Source organism: Danio rerio, chromosome 7 (genome assembly GCF_052040795.2).
Source record: "Danio rerio strain M-AB ecotype USA chromosome 7, GRCz13ab, whole genome shotgun sequence".
NCBI classification, from domain to species: domain Eukaryota; kingdom Metazoa; phylum Chordata; class Actinopteri; order Cypriniformes; family Danionidae; genus Danio; species Danio rerio.
The window spans coordinates 45,316,419-45,335,000 of NC_141027.1; the positions used below are offsets into that span (position 1 = coordinate 45,316,419).

At 37.3% G+C, this 18,582-nt stretch overlaps 1 protein-coding gene and 1 long non-coding RNA gene across 11 annotated transcripts in view; both read right to left on the reverse strand.

The window, feature by feature from the left end:
• The window catches only part of cmtm4 (CKLF-like MARVEL transmembrane domain containing 4), a 53,886-nt gene that overhangs the window by 12,446 nt on the left and 22,858 nt on the right, over window positions 1-18,582 (reverse strand). The window lies entirely within an intron of this gene.
• On the reverse strand, window positions 5,991-8,816 carry LOC147843150 (uncharacterized). 2 transcript variants are annotated; one of them, XR_015496101.1, is made up of 6 exons: window positions 8,769-8,816; window positions 8,323-8,435; window positions 7,250-7,377; window positions 6,991-7,066; window positions 6,629-6,671; window positions 5,991-6,531 (listed from the first exon to the last, which is right to left on the reverse strand). It is a non-coding gene; the product is annotated as an uncharacterized LOC147843150 (long non-coding RNA). The 2 variants fall into 2 exon arrangements; XR_015944711.1 differs by lacking the exon at window positions 8,323-8,435.

An 18,582-nucleotide genomic window follows, 5' to 3' on the forward strand; every position in this document is an offset into this window, starting at 1 on the left:
CTTGTTCGATGACCTTAAACATCTGACAGATAATTTAACAGTAATAAGATTAAAGAGATAAGTCAGAGCCTGGCCATTTAATAACTTGATAACATACATCAAAATTAAATTTCAATTCTAAAACATATCGGCAACCCATTTAGGGAGCACAGGATAGAAGTAATGAGTTCAAACTTGCAGGTGCCTGTAAAAACCCTATAGCGGCTGCATTTTGGAACACTTGAAGATAATGTATATAGGACTGGCCAACACCCACAAAAACTGTACAGTCCAACCGTGATGATATAAAGGCATGGAATAATCTCTCGAATTCCACACGAACAAAAAAAGTCTTTCACTTTGGCTAATAATCTTAACTTGAAAAAACAAGATTTAAATACTGCATTTACCTGTTTGTCAAATAGAAGGGCGGAAACCAGGAGAAAACCTAGATTTATTTTAAGTTAATAGTTTACAATAAAATCAATAGCAATACTAAGCTCAAATCCTATATATAAATATTCTTTCCAGTGACATTCTGAATATACACAGAGTGTAACAGCTTGTCTGTGCAAAGTTGCAGACAGCAAATGTCCAGTAAGTAACACAGCTCAGAGAACTGAATGCTAATCAAAACTCTATAAACTTCATACTTTATAAGAACCACACACAGCATTTAGTAGTCCCACATGCAAACACAATCTTTAAATATGTCTGTGTGCAAGCTTGTGTTCTAGACTACACACAGACCTTTATTTGGTAACTTTAATATGGTCATAAAGTCATTCATTTACAGTCATGAGGTGATGGTTGAGGATTGGCAGAGATATGTGAATCTCTTTCTCCTGCTATGACAGTTTTCCCTCCCCCTACTATTAATCCACCCACCATATTTAACGATAACATCACAGTTTACAGTTTTAAAACGTTCACAAATCAAACTGGAGGCTTTGAGGAGCGAGTGTGGATGAGCCGAGCCAGTTGGAGACTCTGAAAGGAGGCCAGATCCTCCAGCAGCTACTTCTCCTGAGTCTGCAATGGATGAGGCTTGTGCTGTGGCTCAGTGGGGGGTGAAATGTTACAAGCTCTTCAAAGCACATCCCAAACTGAACCTCACTGACTGGCACCACAGATTTCACATCACAGGCCGACGCGGAGCGAGCCGCTGACTTTGAAGTCTCCAGGAGGAACACAGGCCCCGTTTACACTAGTGCGTTTTAGTTTGAAAACGCATAAGTTTTGCTACGGTTACGCCATCCGTCCACACTACGCCGGAGTTCTCGAGCGCCGAAAACGGAGCGTTTCGAAAACGCTGGAGAGGCCGTTTTCATTCTAAAACGCTGCTGCTCCGTCTCAGTGTGGATGGGGAAAGACGGAGACATCTGAAAACGGAGGCGGGGCTGCAAACGTTCGCCTATCTGATTGGGGCTTTTCCTCAATATTAAGTAGCCCACACACAGTTCAGTCACGCATCCTCTTATTGTAAGTTAAGACTTCGCAAGTTTGATCAGCTGCAGTCTCCCCCTTCTCAGTTTGATATGGAAAACATACCGAGGACACGGGTAAATCTTCAAAGGGAACAGTGTACTTTATAACTTCATTCACATCACCTTGGCTACGTTGTTTCACTTTCTCAACAATAAAATGTAAACATGATTTAAGGAACTGCCTATTTTCTTTTTAATATTAGCAACTTAACAGACAGCAGAAATGTTGAGGCGTCGTGCTGCATATATGAGCGTCATCTTCACTGTTTGGATATTTATAACAAAACGGAGCCTATAACAACTGCCTCCTTTCAATTTCAGTGAAAATACGAAACGCACCCTCTCTTTTGCTGAATATCAGTTTTAATAATCGATACTTATAAAAGTATAACATACAATAAGTTTATACATTGTAGGAAATAAAGGCAAGCGATCAGTCAATGTACCTGGATTAATCATTAACTTATCTTTGCGCTTAACCAAAACATGTTACCCGTGAACAAGTAACTTAATAGATTACAATGATCAAAGTCAGGGAATTGGCCTATGTCGTTAGATAAAGACAACAAGATGAATGAAATATCACGTTTAGCAAATATAGGGAGATTAGATCCAGCGGGAGATGCTTGATGAGCAGTCCGACAAGCAGAGCTCTCGTCTGGGTAGAAATGCTGGAGCGCTTGCCCGAGAGTGTGTGTGTGGTCACGTGATGTGCGTTTTCAGCGTTTTGGTGTGGACGGAGAGCTGTTCAGAAACGCTGGGTAAAACGCGAGTGTGGACGCGGATCGTTTTCATTCTACAACGCCGTTTCAAAACTAAAACGCACTAGTGTAAACGGGGCCACAGACTGTCTGCTCTCGGCTTTAGGCAGTAGACGCTGGTGGACAGCAGGAAGAGGAAAGAGAATTACCTTGTGTGATATGGGCACTAATGTTCTCCTAAATAGCACAGAAGTGTTTTCACTGAAAACCTATGCACAAAGAGAAACTTTTACTAAAGTGTTCAGCTGAGAGTAAGGGCAAGGTTGACCTCTTTGCTTTGTGTGATATCAGCATGATAACTAACTATGCATACAATGATTGGTAGATGGGGAGGAGCGGAGTCTTTGCCGTACTCACACTATGTACAGTTGCCTCGAACCGGGCCAAAGCACGCTTGAGGAGGTCTGCTGAAGGTGCGCAGCTGTCGTGCAGTGAGGGGTTTGCGTATTTAATACACAGCGGCAGTTTGTGTTCACTGAACAGTAAGAATGATTAATAAATCCATATAAAACAGTCCCTTAAAAGTTACGTCTCGCTTTCAGTTTCGGGCTGAAAGCCCAAGTGAACCGTGCTCAGGCCCACCTCTTCCAACCGGGCCAGGGCCGGCCAAGTGAACCGTGCTTGAGCCCGATTCAGCGCACTCACACTTCTCAAACAATCCATGAAACGGGCCTGGGCACGGTATAGATGGCGTTGTGTGAGTAGGCCGTTTGTCAGAGATTAGGGCCCCATTTACACTGATATGTTTTTGTTTTAAAACAGCATTTAAGAATAAAAACATTTAGAATTATGCAGCTAAACGATGCTTCAAGAGTTTTGGTGTCAGTAAAGTTGCTAATATTAAAATAAAAATAGGCAGTTCCTTATGACATGTTTTCTTTTTATTGTTAAGATAGTGAAACAGCATAGCCAGAGTCATATGAATGAGGTTTTAAAGTACCCTGTTCCCTTTGAAGATTTACCTGACGTGTCCCCGGGAGTTTGTTTTCTATATCAAACTTGCAAAGTCTGAACTTACAAGGAGAGGATGCAGGACTGAACTGTGTGTAGACTACTTAATATTGAGGAAAAAGCCCCAATCAGAAAAATGTTTGTAGCCACGCCTCCGTTTTCTGATGTCTCCGTTTACCCCCATCCACACTGAGATGGAGCAACAGCGTTTTAAAACCAAAACGGCCTCTCCAGCATTTTCAAAACACTCCATTTTCAGGGCTCGAAAACTCCGGCGTAGTGTGGACAGATGGCGTAACCACAGCAAAACTTATGCGTTTTAAAACTAAAACGTATTAGTTTAAACGGGGTCTAATTCATGGAACTATAGTGCAATATTATAGATCATTTTGAGGGATGTACACAAAAACAATGTATTTCTTGTTTTACATTTTTAATTTCTACAGCTTCTGAGAATCCAGAAAGAGCCACATTATCATAAATAATGTTATGATAGCTGTTTTAACATTGACCGCGCATTCACAAGAGGCTTCAGCGTTAACGCTTGACCGAGGGCATTTTTGAAGTTGACACGATCATCATAGCAGTGTCAGCCAATGAAATTAGTCTGCAATCGGCTACTGTCTGAGCTGGGGTATTTGCATAAAGCGATCTGAGTGGCTGACTTTTCCCATGACGCTTGAAAAGTTGAGAAATTCCCAGCTTCTGCAGTGAGTAATGCCGCTGAATCAGCACTGACGGATGGACAATTCAGTTCGGCAACCCATTCAAGTGAGTTATGATCGAACTGACTCCTATTACAGTTATGAAATACTTGGACAACAAGCAGGAAATGTTCATGGGCCAATGGCATGTCCACATTGAAATATTCTATACTGCCACATTCAAATAAATAATTTGTCGCTTGTTTTTAATGTTTTGGGTAATGCATTACAGTAATGTGAGTTTTGTCATGATTTCGGCACAATTTCCTTGACGTAGGGTGTCATGGGGAATAATAAATCACGAATGGGCATTGTGACAGAAGATTTCTCGTTTCTTCTAGTGTAATGTGGCATTATTCAAGACAACCAATAGTGTGTCTGTGACGCCTCACGACACCATCGCAGAAAATCTAGCATGTTTAATTTTCTTTCCCATTCCTCACGATGAGTTCCGTCACGTGGGTGACACTGGGCAATAAAAGTACATCATTTGTCAGTTAAATCTGCAGGTGATGGCAAAAATCCGCAGGTCAGGTATTAAAACAAAATTATGGGTGAGTCATGGATGTATAAGTTGCAAACTACGTTCCCCAAATTATTAAAGCGCTTTAAGCAATTTTATCTGACAGACGGGCACAAATATGCAGACATTTTCATTCTCACGAGTTTCTGAGTTCTCTCAGCCTTCTGACTGAGTTTGTTATTCTGAGGTAATCTGGAAACACGTTCAGTGCTGCTAATACATTGTAAAAGGCTGTCTTGCTTATTCAAATTACTTGATTAAACAAATTAAATTGAAAATCACTGGCAAATGATGTTTTTTTTTCATTTAATATAGGTTTTTGTGAATGTTTCTCTTTAATTTTATTTAGGCTAGATTTTATTTTATTTAACAAACCCGTTTGTGCTTTTGCGCTGAAACATATAGCCAAAATAAAACAATTAAGACTTTCTTCAGAAGAAAAATTATTGTCAGACACACTGTGATAATTTCTCTGTAAAACATTATTTGGGAAATATTTAAAAAAGAAAAAAACAAAAAAACAAAGGGGGGTTAATAATTCTGACTTCAACTTTATTTATTATTTTGTCTTGAGCATCTGATTTTTTCTTTGGTGCTGATGTGCTTTCATTTTCTATGTCTCACTTGCAGCAAGGTCAGGCGAGGGTGGAAGATATACATTTAGATATAAAAGAAAACATCTTAATATTAAAAAGGAATCATAAGTTTGATCCTTTCAATGTCATAAAATGCCCTTACATATTGTAGCCTAGTTGTCAGCAAGCAAGAGTGTATATTAAGATTCAAATAGGATTAAAACATTTTTTTAATCAAGATAAGACATATTGTCATAGCAACAATTGTGACAGCTTTGGGAAATAACGCTCGTCGTAGAAGTAACGAGATGACTGATCATGAAGGAATGTGAAGTCTGGCACATTTGTTACCCATGACAAGTCAAGATTTTATCAAGACTCCCCCTCTCTGAAAGAGATCAAGTCTCAGAAAGGTCAAAGTAACTAAGTAACCTAACTAGTTACTTTTTGGGGAGAAACATGTGAGTAACATAGTGTAATGGATTACTTCCAAAAGTAACTTTCACCAACACAGAGTGATTTCTTCCAATGTAAAAATTTATGTATTTTCAAAGGAAATAATTAGGCAAATACATTTTAAGATGTTTTTAAATAATATTGAAAATATTTCAATAAACTATATAAAAATGTCAAAAATTTTATTTATAGAACATACATTTGTGTAAATATATTTATGGCTAATTTAATATATATATATAATATATATATATATATGTTTGAAAGCACATTTCTGACCGTGTGGCACCTACACAGCAAAATATGGGAACCCAAAACAACTCTATGGGTGTTAATTTCAACACTTTGAAAGTGTCTCATGGGGTCCACTCAAAACAAAGTTAAATCAACACTTTCAAAAGGGTTGGCACATTGACACCGAAGTAAGGGTTAATTTTAACTCTGGGCAGAGTTAAAAAATGTAACTATATTTAACACCGCCTGGTGTAATATATTTATTTTATTCAACTCTCTTAAGTGTAAATATGGTAAAAAGGTCAAATAGACTGTAAATTATAAAATAAAAAACATTTTATTTGAAAACATTCACCACTTCAACAATTCATTCAGTTTTTAAAATGCAACAATGTCAAATATGCTTTAAATATTTTATTAGTACAGACAGTATCAACAAAATATGTATGACCAGTGCTCAAAAAGGCTGTTTCAGTCCTTTGGTCCAAACTTGATGTTTCATCAGAGCAATTTGAAAGTTTAATATATCGTCACTCATAGTTTTCTTCTGAACGCATAGTTTTCTTCTGAAATTACATTTTAAACAACTTGGCGTGCAAATCTTTCACTTCTGGTGTTTCCTTGGTCCTCCAGATCAAACACAGCAGTTTAAATTAAGGTATAAATGCTGTAAACTTATGTGAAAACAAACTGGAGCTAGGAAATCTCATCAAGCATGTCCTGTGAATGAAGTGCTTCCCAGCCACAGGATGACCTTTTTATCCATGACGATGTAGTAGCTGCTGATCGCTCGTCTGGTGGTTCTTGATGCACGGATATAGGGTGATGCTCATCTAAGAACTCTTCAAGACTCCAGCATGACTAAGAAAAATGTTTAAAAACAAATTGCAATCAAATTCTATGATATATTTAAAAGAACATTTAAAGTAAATAAAACATTCAAGAAATCTAAACTCACCTTTTGAAAATCTTCATGATGATCCACAACTTGACTCTCCCAGCTGGTTGAGGTGACAGGATATGGAAAAGTAGAAAAAACACATACATCACTGTTGGATCTCCAAAAACAATTAGGTTAACCACTATGACTAGAACTGGAAAAACAGGCAGCTGTCTGTCCAGAATCCTGAATTTAACACAACACTTGGAGCAAAATTTAGAGGAGCTTAAAATCTTTTATATCATTTTAGTGATGCTGACTTCCCCAAAATATTGGCCACAGTGTAAAAAATATTCATAAACTTACAGTTTTCTGTAAGCGTGTGCGCGTGTGTATGTGTGTGTGTGTGTGTGTGTGTGTGTGCATGCGTGTTTCTTTACCAGTTAGGCCCTTTCAAGTCCAGTATTGACGCCACCTTTCCTGGAGTCTAGCAGATGTTTCAGGTCCAAATATAATCTAAAATATTAGGATAAGCAGAAGAGGAAAAGTGCAAAGCACAAAGCAAAGAGCAAAACATTATTTAAGTAACAGTTCACCCACAATACAAAACTTATCACCTTCATGTCATTCATTATTCTTTAATGCTCTAATACCCTCTCAGCTTATTGTGAAACAAATACAGAACTTTATCAAACATACCTTCATTATTATCACCACATATGACCAAGAAGGTGTGCTTGGTCATTTCACCAACTCTGGAAATACACCATCTGTCTCTAATCAGCCAATCGTCACAGGGTCTTGTGTTATTGTATGGAAAACTGTAGCTGTTAAAAAAACAACAAAACATTAGTATCTAACACATATGCATAACCTTCAGATTAAAAAAGAGAGATGAACATCACAAAGTATGCCTCACACTTTTTCAGATATCTTTTGATTCAGATGTTGATTATTGATAATAAATCTACAAATCAAACCTGTATCATCATTAGGCTGCTCAAATATGAATCAGTTGATTAATTTTTACAGACAGGTGGCTGTTTACAACGCACTAAATTGTCTTTAAGTTTAAGTTTAGCCTATAGTTTTAAGCACAATATCATGCGGGAGAAAAAGCTTGACTAAGATGTTCCTGACTACAGAAATAGCCTAACTTACTAACGTCAAACATCCCGAGTTGGGAAAAGTCATTTTCGGGGGATACAGAGTTGATTTGCGGGAGGTAGCGGGAGAGATGAGTACCTGAAGAGCGGTGGGGTGAGTTGCGCGCGACGTACCTTAAGAACGGTGGGGGTGACTTGCGCGCGACGTACCTGAAGAGCTGGGAGGGATGCGGTGGAGAGGGGTGTGCAAAGTGTTTAATGACCAGGCGGGAGACGCGCGATTTCCGCGAGATTATCATTCATTTGCGGGCATCTACTTGGGCATCTGGGAATCTCTGTGCATTTGCGGGATAACGTTAACGTTAGTCCCGCAACTTCCGGAATACTTCTGTAACGTTAAATGTCTGAGTGCAAACGCGGTCATTTAAAGACATTAATGTTAACATTCCGACTTTAATGGTTGTCAAAACTTAATATAATTCAAGCGTAACTTACGTTATCACGCGAGTTTATGGACTAACGGTAAGTTATATGGACGGCCACGAATGAACCAGTTTAAAAGGGCCGCGGTGTTTAAAATAACCAAATTAACATACACGAATAACAAACAATCATATGTTTTAGTCAGGAAGCCTTTTACAAGTAAGCATATGTTCATTTACTCACCCGATATGTTTTAGAAACTCTCTAGAGCTTATGGAAACCGTCCTGTGTTGCTGTTAGCGTCCGGGCAGAGTAGGCTAGGTGGCTCGGAGTCCGGGGATTCCCTCGCTAGTTTGCTTCGAATTAAAGGAGAAGTGTCGATTTTATTTTACAGATGGGTAACAACGCACAAAATGGCATTAAGCGTGACAGAAATGTGTTGAACATGTACATTTGATGTTTTTATGCACTATGTATGCGTGGGCATATATAAAAAACATTCTTGGAAAAAAAGTCAATAATACTGCAGTTAAGCTAACGTTAGACAAGTTACACAAACGACCATGAATGAACCGCAGAAGTTTAAAATTGTCACTCCATTCTAAAGTTATTAACTTAACAATATGTTTACAACTGTATTTCCTTAAAGAAAGTCAGTAAAATACCAACATTTAGGTAGTTTGACTCACCAGTTGCTGTTCTGAACCTGGAAAATGGCGGCTGGAAAATTCATCAGTGACTGGGGCTGCATGAATTCCCGGATGTTGGAAATAACACCACCAAGTGTTGAAAAGATAACTCCTTGATTTCGCACTGAATAAAATCAATTCTAACTCTTATTATATTCATTTATCAAAATCTAACTCTTTAACGTCAACACTTTACTCTGAAATGCTTCAACACCGAGAATTTAACTCTGATGAATTTGCTGTGTAATCTCAATGTTGTTAATAAAGGTCAGTTTCCTAAAAAGACTGATCATATTAATGTATATTAGCTGATTTGATTTTTATGAATTGCTGAAAAGAGCTGAACATCTTGTTCTCTTAACGAAAAAAGTCGTTTTTTGAATTTGAATTGTTGATGGCCTGAGGTCAGTGGGCAAACTTTTACTTCAATAAGATAATAATTTAACACTTTCCCACCTAAAAAACTATAAAAATTTTATTTTCTCTCTCATTATTCTTAAAACCTCCATAAATACACGAGAGAAGAGAAAGGATAAAGCTGGGTGGTTTGTCTGTGTGCACTGCAGCCAATAAGCACTCCAGCGTGACTTAGGCATGGCCACCCATGTGACACAGTGCATGATGGGAGTGATTGCCCACACCATCTGGCAGGCACTTTTTTCCAGGGGTTTCAGTACAGCGTAACCGCTATTACGTCATCGGGTGGGCGTGGCCTATATGTGAATTTGCATAGGTCACGGATCATGCGCAGATTGTGAAAACAGCCGTTTGATTCAAATACCTGTACGTATTCGCAGGGGTTTTGTGTCCAATGCCTTTTATATGCAGTACAAAATAGCTGTCCTGATCAGGTGTTTCATGTGAAATCAGTGTATGTTATATTAAACAAATTAACTTAAGTTACCTCTCAGATTACATTAATACTGTTATAACTTAAGATACCTGTCCCGATCCCACGGCTTTTGTGTCAAATACTTTATATATCATAAACATTAACATCAGATACCTGTCCTGATCCCAGGGGTTTCATGTATGATCACTTTTATATTAGTTAACATCAGATAACTGTCCTGATCTCAGGGGTCTCATGTATGATCACTTTTATATACAGTAACATCAGATACCTGTCCTGATCCCAGGGGTTTCATGTATGATCACTTTTATATTAGTTAACATCAGATAACTGTCCTGATCTCAGGGGTTTCATGTATGATCACTTTTATATTATATACAGTAACATCAGATACCTGTCCTGATCTCAGGGGTTTCATGTATGATCACTTTTATATTATATACAGTAACATCAGATACCTGTCCTGATCTCAGGGGTTTCATGTATGATCACTTTTATATTATATACAGTAACATCAGATACCTGTCCTGATCTCAGGGGTTTCATGTATGATCACTTTTATATTATATACAGTAACATCAGATACCTGTCCTGATCTCAGGGGTTTCATGTATGATCACTTTTATATACAGTAACATCAGATACTGTACCTGTCCTGATCCCAGGTGTTTCATGTATGATCACTTTTATATTATATACAGTAACATCAGATACCTGTCCTGATCTCAGGGGTTTCATGTATGATCACTTTTATATTATATACAGTAACATCAGATACCTGTCCTGATCTCAGGGGTTTCATGTATGATCACTTTTATATTATATACAGTAACATCAGATACCTGTCCTGATCTCAGGGGTTTCATGTATGATCACTTTTATATACAGTAACATCAGATACTGTACCTGTCCTGATCCCAGGTGTTTCATGTATGATCACTTTTATATTATATACAGTAACATCAGATACCTGTCCTGATCTCAGGGGTTTCATGTATGATCACTTTTATATTAGTTAACATCAGATAACTGTCCTGATCTCAGGGGTCTCATGTATGATCACTTTTATATACAGTAACATCAGATACCTGTCCTGATCTCAGGGGTTTCATGTATGATCACTTTTATATATATATATTAACATCAGATACCTGTCCTGATCTCAGGTGTTTCATGTATGATCACTTTTATATACAGTAACATCAGATACCTGTCCTGATCTCAGGGGTTTCATGTATGATCACTTTTATATTATATACAGTAACATCAGATACCTGTCCTGATCTCAGGGGTTTCATGTATGATCACTTTTATATACAGTAACATCAGATACCTGTCCTGATCTCAGGGGTTTCATGTATGATCACTTTTATATACAGTAACATCAGATACCTGTCCTGATCCCAGGGGTTTCATGTATGATCACTTTTATATACAGTAACATCAGATACCTGTCCTGATCTCAGGGGTTTCATGTATGATCACTTTTATATTATATACAGTAACATCAGATACCTGTCCTGATCTCAGGGGTTTCATGTATGATCACTTTTATATTATATACAGTAACATCAGATACCTGTCCTGATCCCAGGGGTTTCATGTATGATCACTTTTATATTATATACATTAACATCAGATACCTGTCCTGATCCCAGGGGTTTCATGTATGATCACTTTTATATACATTAACATCAGATACCTGTCCTGATCTCAGGTGTTTCATGTATGATCACTTTTATATTATTTAACATCAGATACCTGTCCTGATCTCAGGGGTTTCATGTATGATCACTTTTATATACAGTAACATCAGATACCTGTCCTGATCTCAGGGGTTTCATGTATGATCACTTTTATATTATATACAGTAACATCAGATACCTGTCCTGATCTCAGGGGTTTCATGTATGATCACTTTTATATACAGTAACATCAGATACTGTACCTGTCCTGATCTCAGGGGTTTCATGTATGATCACTTTTATATTATATACAGTAACATCAGATACCTGTCCTGATCCCAGGGGTTACATGTATGATCACTTTTATATTAGTTAACATCAGATACCTGTCCTGATCTCAGGGGTTTCATGTATGATCACTTTTATATACATTAACATCAGATACCTGTCCTGATCCCAGGTGTTTCATGTATGATCACTTTTATATTAGTTAACATCAGATACCTGTCCTGATCTCAGTTGTTTTGTGTATGATGACTTTAAATAAAAATAGAAAATAAATATGAGTTATGTTAATTAACTAAGATTGAGAAAGAAAAATTATCCACGGTTTATTACAGAAAAATGTGGTATTTATTTGTTTAAACATGACTGAATACCATATTTTAAACTACAAAAACACGGTTAATCTTACCACAACCATTATTACTTGGTTTACGTTACCATGGAAGTACAAAAGCCCAGAGACAGTAAAACGGAGTAAAACGAGGTCATCTGTTTTTGCTTATGAAATCTTTAAAATATAACATTATGAAAACAAAAAAAAATAACCTGTATGATTGTTTTTTTCCTTCGTTATCCACCGCGGTAGGTTCTTTATCCATAATCATCCGGTTTGAAATGACCGCGCTAAAAAAGAACATGTACTGCGCATGATCGGTGACCTCTCAGTATTGTTTTTTTTTTCTTTAAGGGGGCGTTTCCCAAACGCCGACCAAGCCACGCCTATTTTACGTCGTGGTAATGAAACCCCTGGAATTTAGTGCATGCCCACACCATCTCACATGATACTCTCTCTCTCTCTCATCCACACACATTCGAGCAAAACCATGTCCATCTCACACGCAATAGAGAACTGTAACAATCTGCCAAAACCAGGATACGCTCTCAATCATTCAAACACATGCCAAACCAGCTTTTGCCTTCACACATACTTCAACAGATGGATCGAATGCAAGCCAAACCAAACTCTGAAACACACTTAATGTTGAAAACTGCTGATGCGTTTAAAATATTCTAAGTGTAGGAGCACTGAGGTTGAACTAAAGCACTAAGTCCACAGATTTGTTTAGTAATCACAAAAGTTTCATAAAGGTTTAATATGAGACAGATTGAGTCTCCAGGTGGAACTGTGCATATGCAGAACTCATCCAACCACAGTGGAGTGAACTTTGAAATTAACAAACATTAGATTTACCATTTAAAACAGCATGAATTAAAATGCTCCCTGTCCCATCCGGAACTTTACTGTGTTTCAGGAAAAAGTGATCTCTGTCCACATCATATAGCTTAAAAAACATACACGACCATTCAGACTCACTGGAAATACACATATTTCTGCTGGCATTTGTATTTGCTCTACAATAGAAGACCAACAGAAATAAAATAGAAGCACTACAAAACAAGTCATAGAGAGAGATTGTGTATAGCCATGCAGCCATTTCTAAAAGTCTAAAAGTGCTTCAGTCAGTCTATGCTGAAATAAAACACCAGTGTTTGCAAATGAAATGTGGTCGTTAGCGTTTTAAAGAGCAGTTTGGACACTAGGCATAACCGTAACAAGCCTTATACATTTTAAAACAAAAATGCACTAGTGTAAATGACACCTAGGCTCAGGAGAGGTATAAAACTGGGAAACTTATGTCATTTTTCAGGCAAGGAGAGAGGAATTGAGATGTGGATCTTGCAGCAATTTTGTATTTATTTAAGTACTCTGAAGTGTAAGAACTCAGGATAATGAGAAACTAAACAAGACACAGGTGAGCATAATCAGTAAGGAGCAAATCAGAAGATACTTACAAACTATGGCAACATTCAGATCACTTATGCATGTAACAGCCATAATTAACAGCCCTTCACAATGTTAAAGCTGCAGTCACACTGGACTTTTCTCCCCATAGACTTCTATTCATACACACATGAATGTGTCAGACCGGAAATGCAAGCTCGTGCGTCAAGTTTCGCAGTTCGCTGCATTGCAAAGTTTAAGTTTGGTGAACTCTGACCTGCGAAATCGCATCACTTGACTGTGTACTTGACTGTGTGAGACCAATCGAGGATCAAAACATGACCTCTCTGGACAGGAATTTAAAATATGGACCAATCGCTCGCTTTTTTAAATGTCTATTCATTTTGTTTAATCCCACCCCTTTTCACAGCACAGTACTACAGAATTTCACATGCACAAACTCTAGTATGACTGCAGCTTAATTTAGGGACTCCAGGTCAGATCTACACATGCAGTAATTAATTAATGCAATTTAATGCAAAAAAAAATGTGTTAAATCGATCCAACATGACTGTGAATAAATGCATATTTCAAAAGATTTATATTTTTTAATACTTTTATTTATGAAAAAAATGAAAATATCAAATTTACAAAAACACACTTGCTTTTAACAATACAGAATAAATGTTTCTTGAGCATGAAAGCAGCACATCGGAATAATTTCTCAGGGATAATCTGAAATAAGAATGAGAGTAATAGCTGCTCAGGTGGGCTATGTCATTGCAGGTCTATATTGCATTGTGAAAATATATTAAAATAGAAAACAATTATTTTAAATTGTAATAATTTTTCAAAGTAATACCATTGTACTTTGCATATTGTTGTAAGTAGTCTGGAAAACCATAAAAGCTTTTTTTTTTTAAGTTTCAAATATCTTTGAATGGTACTGTACAATTGAAAAAACCCAAGTCATAATTTTAAAATTCATCTGTGATCTGTTTATTGAGGATAGAACGCTTAACCAATCAAATTTATATATTCACAACAGACATATTTCATAAATGAATGTGTAAATATACAGTATAGATGCATACATATGTGTTAGAAAAAGAGAGACAGAGAGTTAGGTGTGTTCTCAGCACAGCTTCTGCGCTGTGTACGGCCTGTGCCAGATATTTTCAGTGGTGCATTAATACTGAGTTACACACAGCTTTAGGCAAAAGGGGGCCCATAGACATTGGGAAATTTAATTCCAACTTTGTAGGACAAAATTACCCGACTACTGAATGTTCGGTCATCTCCCTTTATTCGCCTCTGTGGCAAAGTGTCTTTTTACTTTAAATGAAGCAGCTAAAAGCAATTTCTGGGCCTTTCTTTGTTGTGCTGGAGCTCTCTGATGCTGTGTGTGAGTGTGTGTCAGCAATGCTCTATTAACCCTGCCCTCCAATATACAGTTGAAGTCAGAGTTATTAACCTCCTGAACTATTAGCCACCCTGTTTATTTTTCCCCCCAAGTTTAACTGACAGAATATATTTAAACACATTTCTAAACATAATAGTTTTAATAACTCATCTCTAATAACTGATTTACTTTATCTTTGTCATGATGACAGTAAATAATATTTGACTAGACATTTTTCAAGACACTTCTATACAGCTTAAAATGACATTTAAAGGCTCAACTAGGTTAATTAGGTTAACTAGGCAGGTTAGGGTAATTAGGCAAGTTATTGTATAATGATGGTTTGTTCAGTAGACTATTGAAAAAAAAAATAGATTAAAGAAGCTAATAATTTTGACCTTAAAATGGTTTTTGAAACATTGAAAACTGCTTTTATTCAAGCCGACATAAAACAAATAAGAATTTCTGCAGAAGAAAAAAAAATATTATCAGACATACTGTGAACATTTCCTTGCTCTGTTAAACATCATTGGGCAAATATTGAAAAAAGAAAAATTCATTTATCTTTTTGACACACAGTAGTCTGTTGGGGAAACTAGTGTGTGTTTAATCACTTTAAAACAAATGAATTAGTTGTGTTTTCATATTCATTCAATTATAATAGATCGTATTTGGGGGGTTCATATTTAAATGGTTTACTCATTTTAAATGTGTTTATGAAAATGAATTGATCATTTGAAAGCAGTTGTTTTGCGTTATGTTCTCCCCCTATTCAAATTTTACATTGAAGGATTTTTACAACATATTTGCCCACCGGCAACTATAGTTGCAGAATATTCAAATACAATTATCTTTAAAAAAAAAAAAAAAAACCTGGAGAAAATAGATGCAAAACGTGTTCATATAGGACATTATTAACAAGGCTACATGCATGAAACCATTTGTAATAATTTGGGCACAAATGGAATGAATGAATGAATGAATGAATGAAAATTAACTAAAATGATATAATTTTTAACAACCCCTTGGCATTTCTATGAAGTTAATATCGTGATGGTAGTCTTTAAAATACTTTGTGTGAAATAGATTTTTTTTTTTAATGTAGAGTTTTTCATTTATTCATTTTCTTTTCGGTTTAGTCCCTTTATTAATCTGGGGTTGCCACAGCGGAATGAACTACCAACTGCCCTTCCAGCCACAACCCATCAATGGCAAATATCCATACTTCCCTTTACACTTATACACTACGGACAATTTAGCTTTTCCAATTCACCTGTACCGCATGTCTTTGGACTGTGGGGGAAACCGGAGCACCCGGAGGAAACCCACGCGAACGTGGGGAGAACATGCAAACTCTCCACAGAAACTCCAAATCACCAAGTCGAGGCTCGAACTAGCGACATTCTTGCTGTGAGGCGATAGCACTACCTACTGCGCCACTGTGTCGCCCATGTAGAGTTCTTATAAATGTTTAATGAATAGTTTTACAGATTTTTTTTGAAAACAAATGAACTATATTGGTCTGGCCCTCTAAATCTGCCCCAGAGTCTAATGTGGCCTCATGGAAAAATGAATTGCCCACCCCTGTACTAAGGTGTAAAAATTAGACATTTACACACAAATCAACCACTAGTTTTAACACTCGATATTACTTCTATGCTCATTTATAATACATTTTTAGCTCAGCTGACACAGCATCAAAAGCACTGGATAGTTGGATATCATTGGCAGCAAAGGATATACTTATGCTGCCTCAAAATTATTATCTGCTATTTGAAAGCAGCCATAGTTGATTTTATATAAGCCATAGTTGAAGTCTTAATAATATTTCCAAATAACACATATTTTTTTAATCTGTGCTCCTCTTGTAGGTGGCCTCTAGCTCACATTCAGTAATGACACATAATCGCAGGTTCACTTCAAAGCTTCTCAATTCTCTAGGCGGCCCTTCCATTAAACACACAATATAAAGCCAATCATTATCCTGTGCCCTCACAACCTCAAATATCTCATTATATATATCAAAATGCTCCCTTTATTTTCTGGTTGTAAGATGTGCATGTATGTGTGTGTGGTTGGAGGAAGTATGTGAATGGTACAACGGTGCCAGCGTACCACCGCGAGCTGAATGCGCTCATTCTACTGACCGATCACTTTCAATAATGTCAGTCCCCATTCCAGCTCCCTTTGAGCCTGGCACTGAATCACATAATCAAAGCACTCAGTGGGAATAGAGGGTGCTGTACAATAGACGGACCATCCCACACAACCGACCCCCCTCTGGAACCAACCACCACAACAATCTACCAGCTTTGTGTGTACATTCCGATCTGCTGCCATCTAAACTAAAGCAACATTAGGAGACATGAACAAATATTGGCACTGGTAGCATGCCAACTAGAGCTGCACAAAACATTGTTCCAGCGTTTACATTTTAATATGCATGTCTGCAATAGTCACACTGCGAGACATGCCGTGTCGAGTCTGGATTATAGTTGACCAGGCACCACAGGTCATTTGTGGAGTCATTGCAAAAGTTTAACAGGGTGAAAGTTTATCATTTGCGTGTGTTTTTAAGGCCTGTGACTGTCTAAGGAGTTCAAGCAAGTTAAAATCAGGCTAGTTGCTAAAGGCGGATTCAACCTGCTTTGACTGAACTCTTGTAATTTCTAATTTACTTGATCATAATGATCTGAGTGATCTGTTAGGTTTGCATTCGGTGAGCATATCTGTAATGTATTGAGGTCCTAGGCCATTTAGTGATTTATAGACCAGTAATAATACTTTAAAATCTATTCTGAATGTTACTGGGAGCCAGTGTAAAGACCTGAGGACAGGTGTGATGTGCTCTGATTTTCTGGTTCTGGTCAGAATCTGCAGATGAGCTGCGACTGTCTGTTTTTTTGGGAAGGCCAGTGAGAAGTTCATTACAGTAATCCGCCCTGCTGGTGATAAAAACATGAACAAGTTTCTCTTAGTCCTCACTGGAAACAAAGCATCTAATTCTTGCAAAGTTTTTGAGATGATAGTGTGCTGATTTAGTTACTGTTTTGACTATTAAAATTCAGATCTGACTCTAGAATAACATCAAGATTCTTGACCATCATAAATTGCTCACTAGTGTTCATTTATGCAACTCATTCTGACATAATTACATCTGTCTTCAATGGCTGGAGTGATCAATATATCAAAGAAAATACAGAAATGATCAGAATTCATAATAGGGATAATACAGAAATGATAAAAGTAATGCACGAAACTGAAAACTCTAGATGCACTAAATCCACCAATGCACAGGTCCACTAGTACGAATAAAAATAAATAAATAAAATAAACATTGAAAGTCAATGCTTAATTTGTAAATTGCAAGGCCCCGGAACAGATCAAGGTAACAGATCTGGCATGTTGCCAGAGGAGGGAGAGGTGTCGGACGGAAGTGAAGAAAGGGCAGATGGTGTGGTGTGGGGGTGTCGTGGACAAAAAGTGAAGGAAAGTGAAGAGGGGGGGTCATGGATGAAAGTGAAGAGAGGGGGGCGGGTTGCGAAACGAAAGTTGAGAGAGTTAGGGAGTCACGGAAGAAAGTGAAGAGACATGTGAGGAGAGGGATCGGTAAAATGAGGTGTCAAATCAGATTTCAGAAGTGTTATTCCAGCACAAATTGATCCCTGCTGAGAGTAAAATTAAATTGAATTTTGACAGCAAACGAGTCGATGGCATTATTATCTTTGGCCTATTACAGCACAGTAGCACTAAGTATTCCACACAAAAATGTCTTGTTGGCACAGTATTTTAGCAATCTTTTCCAGTATAGATAAGTTTATGTGGAATATTAACAAAGTGGAAAATGTAGCTTTTTTGAACTCGCA